Source organism: Manis pentadactyla, chromosome 4, assembly GCF_030020395.1.
Source record: "Manis pentadactyla isolate mManPen7 chromosome 4, mManPen7.hap1, whole genome shotgun sequence".
NCBI classification, from domain to species: domain Eukaryota; kingdom Metazoa; phylum Chordata; class Mammalia; order Pholidota; family Manidae; genus Manis; species Manis pentadactyla.
In genome coordinates this window covers 48196501-48202500 of record NC_080022.1, presented here as the reverse complement: position 1 = coordinate 48202500, position 6000 = coordinate 48196501, and positions in this window count along the sequence as shown.

Here is a 6000-nt window from a genome sequence, read left to right as displayed (position 1 = left end):
TGGACATTCCATTTCAGTGATGTGGCCAACAGGAGAGAGCCTGCTCAAGTACGGGAGCTGAGCAAGTATATGCATGAAGGGTCCCCCCAGCCCTGGAGCACAGCAGGAGCAACAAGGAGGAGGCCAGCTAGGTGTGGAAGGGGGATTACAGAGGTCCTACTGGTCTCCGTCCCTCATGGTGTCCAGCCAGTCACTCTGACTCACGGCTTCTGGGCCACACTAAATCCATAGTGACCCAGTTTTCTGCCTGGGCCACTTGGTTTGTTTTGGTTTCGTTTTCTGGTTTGCAGTATGGTCATGATGTAAATTAATCTTATAAATTTCTTGATACTTTCAAACCTTCTTCAGAATGGAAGAGAAGTGGTCTTGTGAAATGTGGTCACCTCAGTAAATGTTGCAGAGCTGACTGGAGGGACAAGACTTCTTTATCAGGATGAGGTCTTGTTGGCCTATTAAACCAGAAGCCCCAATACCTGAAGAAAAGTTGGGTCAGTCAGGGTTCCAACACAAACAGAAGGCATGCTCATACTGGGTTATCTGGGGGACATCTAATGACAGGACCATTACTTAGGTACAAAGGAAGCCAGCAGTGGTACAAAGGAAACCTTGGCGCTTGCAACAGCAGGGGGCTGTTACCATCACTAGGTCTTAAAGGGACACCAAGAGGGAGCAGTTCCTGGAACCAAAAGAGGGTGGTTGAAGGGACAGGGCCTTCTGGGAAGAGACTGCTTTTGATAGTTGAAATCAGCCACGGCCCAGAATCCCCAAAAAGAGAGAGCCACAGAGAACAGGTACCCCAATCTCACTCTCCTTCCACTCTCTGCACCTCTGCTAATGCCTCTGATAGGCTGAGCTCAGATGGAAGTTAGAAGGCAAGGGAGATCCCTGAGGTGGTCCGCGTAGGACGGCCTCTTGAGTACAGATGAGAATGATCTGAAGGGACGGTTATGGCTGGTTGAGAACGGCCGCACAACAAGTGGTGATTTGGGCATGTACGGCCCTTTGAAAGCACTTTTGTGGACCAGCTCATTTGATGATAACAGCAGGTCCATGAGGTAAGCACAATCCTGGCTCCATTTTACAGACTGGGAAACTAGATACTAGCTGGTAAGTGGGGAAGTATGGAGTTGAACCCAAATACCAGGTACTCTTTGTCTACTGGACCCCTCATCTTGCCCAAAATGAAAATTGATTGCAGAGCTGACTGGAGAGACAAGACTTGCCAAAATGAAGGGAGTGACTGAGATATAACCTGAGGGACAAGAATGACATATTTCCATAAGCTTTAACTGACATAACAGACTGGACAAACACACTCCATCTAAAAAATATTAAGTATAAACCAAGAGGAAAGGGAGAGAGTGAGACAGAAAGATGGGGGAGGGCACAGAGAGAGAGAGAGAGCGAGAGAGAAAGAGCACCAGTTGCATATGGGACACAAGCCAATGTCTAATTATAGCTGATAAGGCCCCTTACGATCTGTACCTTGCCCGACTCGTCTTTCCCCGGTCTCCATGGGGCACTGTGTCCCAGCCAAACTAAACGTTATTTAGTTCTCTAAATAGCCCTCGGGTCCTTGCCCATGCTGTCTCCTCTGCCTGGAGCACTTTCCTCTGCTTTCTGTCCACCCGTCTTAAATCCTATTTATCTGGTTTTGATCTTGCTTCTTTCTTCCTTCTCTCCCTCTAACACATGTTTACTGGTCATGCAGGAGAGAGGCTCAGCGGCAGGTGTGGCTGACGTTGGCCAGCGCTGGTTACTGCCCTCATGGAGTTTCCACGAGGGAACGTTCCCTCCATGTCCAAGTCTGAGTTGGGGTTTCTTCTGTGTGTTTTCTCAGCAGCCTGGCCCAATCCTACCACAGACTTTTATACTCTGTATTCTAGGGCCCTGGTTCTGTGCCTTCTCCTCTACTAGACCAAAGGCTGCAAGATGACGGGACTATGTCTGTCTCTGTGGGAATTAATTTCCTATTGCTTCTGTAACAAATCACCACAAACTTAATGGCTTAAAGCAATCCAAATTGATGATCTTACATGTTCTAGAGGTCAGAAGTCTAAAACAGGTCTCACTGGGCTAAAATCAAGGTGTGGAGATGGTTCATTCCTTCCTGGAGGCTCCATTTTCCTGCCTTTCCCAGCTAGAGGTTGCCCGCATTCCCGGGCTGATGGTCTCTTCCTTCATCTTTACCTTCAGAGCCATTAATGGCTGGCAGAGTCTTTCTCACAGCGCATCACTCTGACCCTGTCTTTGCCTCCTCTTCCATCTTTTAAGGACCCTGGCAACTATATTGGGCCCATCTGGGCAGTCCAGGCTAACAATCCTATCTCAAAGGCAGATAATGAGCAACCTTAATTCTATCTGTACTCTTAATTACCTTTGCCAGGTGACAAAACATCCTCACAGGTACTAGGGATTTGGAATGTGGCCATCTTTGGGGGGCCATTATTCTACCCACCAATTGTGTAGCCCCAAATGCCAATCCAAGGGCAAAAATAGAATATCTATATATGCAGGTGTGTTTGTATGTGTGGGAACTCTATGTATGTCTAAGGCATGTGTCTGTATGTGTGACACATGTATATATGCTGGATGTCCACATGGAGGGATGTGTTTGTGTGTGGTGTAGGGGATATACACTGCCTGATCTCACTAGCTGTGGTCATACATATGTATGTATATGTTGGGAGGTGGGAGGACCACCCAAAGAGGAAATATATAGATGAACCAGGCAGCTGAGTGCCGTTTTCCTTACAATTCAAGTTGTGAAATATTTGGTTTCTCCCACATGTGGACACTTGTGCTTTAGAGACCTGGATTTGTGCCCTCTATACTTACAAATGCCAGTTACCATATTCATACTGAATCCATCCTGCCTGGGTGAGATGGCCCTTCCAGAAGGGCACACAGCTCAGAAGTATATTCAATGCTGCCAGCAATGAGCTGACCAATTAAATCATACTTTCCCATCTTTCCTATGAGAGTAACCGCTTCTGATATGGAATCCTGCTCAGATGGGCAGCCCATCCCTTACCTAATTTCACAAATCCAAGAACAGCAGAGTCTGGTAGAGCACTTGGGGATCATCTGGCCCACACCCTTCACTTTACACATGGGAAAGGGCCAAGGAGAAGATAACCTGCGCAGGTTCACACAGCCATCCTGAGAAAGGACAGGGATGGGGACCCCTGCTGCGATCATTGTCTTTATGAGGTGACTGTCAGTTCCCAGAGGGCAGGGACTCTGCGTTAGGTACTGCTGTGGCATCTGGCTTCCTTAGCGGTTCCTGCTCTCCATGTCCTCGTGTTTCTAAGAGATAAAACCCAGGGATGTGCTCCTAGACACATGCTTCTACTCATAATCTGTCAGAATATCTTATTTCTCATAGAAAGCTGGGCAGGACAATCTAAAAATTTCAAAGGATATTTTTCTGCCCTTTCTTTAAAGCTGAGACCAAAGCCAGACCCAACCTGTAGCTTCTTTGGTCACAGTTTCTAAGCCTGTCCTAACCCTCCTCAGCCTTCCCTCACAAACATGCCTTCTCCATGTGTTCAGTCAACAATATGGGGGTCGCTGCTAAGTGTAGGCATTTTGTTAGATGTCAGGTACACTGTAGAAAAGAGACAGATATAGATCCTTGTTCTCAAGAGGTGTATGGCCATAGAACTTCCAGGTTAAAAGCAATTTTGACTAGTCCCAAAGTTATTTCATTTTGCAAAAAGAGAAAAAAGTGAGAAAGAAAGTGAGAGAGAGAGATAAACACCTCCTGCCAGAGTGGGGTGAGCAGAGAGAACAGAGATCATGTGAGCAAGAAAAAGAGGCATACCAAGTTCCAGAGGGAAGATGATGTGGAGAAAGATCTAGAAACACAGAAGCAGAGATGCCTGAAGGGTCTCCCTACCAAAAGGCTTCCCCTCCATCCACAGAGATGCCCAAGAAAGCATCTTGCCTCCAGAATGTACAACCCCTGTGTGTTTTCCTGCCATACTCAGGAAGATGGAGGCTGGGATGGAAGAAGACCATCCTTGGAAGCTCCACTGACCTGCAAGGAGCCTGGAGGGAGGGTTCAAGAGCATATGGCCCAACTTTACCCAAGGACTTCTCCAAACTCCTCTCCTCCACAGTGCCCTCCTTCACATCCCTGAACAGAAACTGCTCTCCCACCAGTGGACAGGAAAAGCAAACCATCTGCCCCATGTGCAGCTCAGCTCATGCTACCTGGTCCTGTTAGCTGTGTTTCCATGTTCCATGTTGTGACGTAGAGAAGGTACACCAGGTGCTCTATTAATGGTCTTTCCCTATAAAGCTGAGAGCAGAAACCATTCATTTATTCAACCAATATTTATTGAGCACCTATAATATGATAGGCACTGTACTGAATGCATATTTAGCCTTGATCTGGGCTCCACATAGCAGGTGCTGGCAACTCTGTACTGTTAAAAAGCAAGGATGCAGACAGATCCCCACTTTGGGGACCAGGGAACTGAGACCCAGAGAGAATAAGGACTTCAGGTAATGGCAAGATTCAGATCTTCCTGGAACTGACCATTATCTCCCTCTCTTCCCTACCCACCGCCCCCACCCCAGCCTTCCCAAATTGCATGTGTACCCTGACTTTTTGCACAGGAGATTTTCTGTTCTGTGGGCTGAGAGGCTGGGGCTTGGACTAGGCAGGCCACACTGAGTCATGAGCTCTTCAATGACAAGGATGCTGTTTAATTCATCTTTGTATCCTCATGGGAGCTCTGATCTCTGGCACATAGCAGGTTGTAGCAGGTTTTCTGAAAAGTGTGTTGAATGAATGAATACAGCTCTGTAATTTAGACCTGTCAGATCCTACAATTTTTCCTGTCTCATTCAAGTCTTAGCAGAGGGACACCGCCTTCAACCTCATAACCTCTTTGTTGTCCTAATCCTGGATAAAACATGCACCAACCATCAAAAGTAGGATCATCTTTAAGGCATACTGGGACTTCCTCCTGTGTGACAGAAGCTGGGTCAGGGAAGTACCTGGCCCCAGTTGAGGGGGAGACAGGCCCTTGAGCCAGGGTGGTCCCTAGTTCAATTCCTCATGTTGTAAAGGAGGTGGAAAACTCAGGCTTGGAACTTGGGGCAGGAGGGTCCAGTATGGAAGAGGTGCATGAATGACAACAGGAGGTTTGAGATAATGCATGGAAGTTAGGTGAGATCCAAGGTGATTTTCCCTTTAGACTGAAAGAAGAACTCTGCAGGGGTTTGCAGGCTATGATAGCAGCATCTGCCCTGTACCATTCAGGGTCACAGTCCCCCCTAGATCTGGATCAAAGCTTAACCCACCATCTTCCAAGCAAGGCTCAAAGCCATGTTTTCACTGTCATCACCACAAGTACATCTGGGGGAGGGGGGTCCCCCTGAAACTGTCTCAGTAACATTTCCTGTTTTAGTCAACTTGGGTTGCCTTGCCAGAACACCGAAGAATGGGTGACTTAAACAACAGGATTTATTTCTCACAGTTATGGTGGCCTGAAGTCTGAGATCAAGGTGCCAGCTAATTTGGTTCTCCAGTGAGGGCTCTTTCCCTGGCTTGCAGGCAGCTGCCTTCTCACTGGTTCCCCACATGTCAGAGGCAGAAAGAGAGCAGGCAATCTCTCTGGTCTTGTAAGCACACTAATCCCATCAGGAGGGGCCCACCCTCCTGATCTCATCTAAATTTAATTACCTCCAAAGCCCCATCTCCAAATACTCTCTCTCTGGGACTTAGGGCTTCCTATATAAATTCGAATGAGGGGGCCCAATTCAGTCCACAACATCTCCCTATACCCATTCATATTCTGTGAGATACAAGGGATATTAAAGTAATACCTAATCCTGTCCTCCAGGGGCTCAAAGTCCTGTAGGGGCAGGGGATTGGGTGGTGTTGAGGTGAGGAGTGTCGGTAAAGACAGATCAAGGCACAAACACCCTGGAAAGAAGTGTTCAGGCTGCTTTGGTAATACTGAGAGGAAGTAGCAGACACTGGGA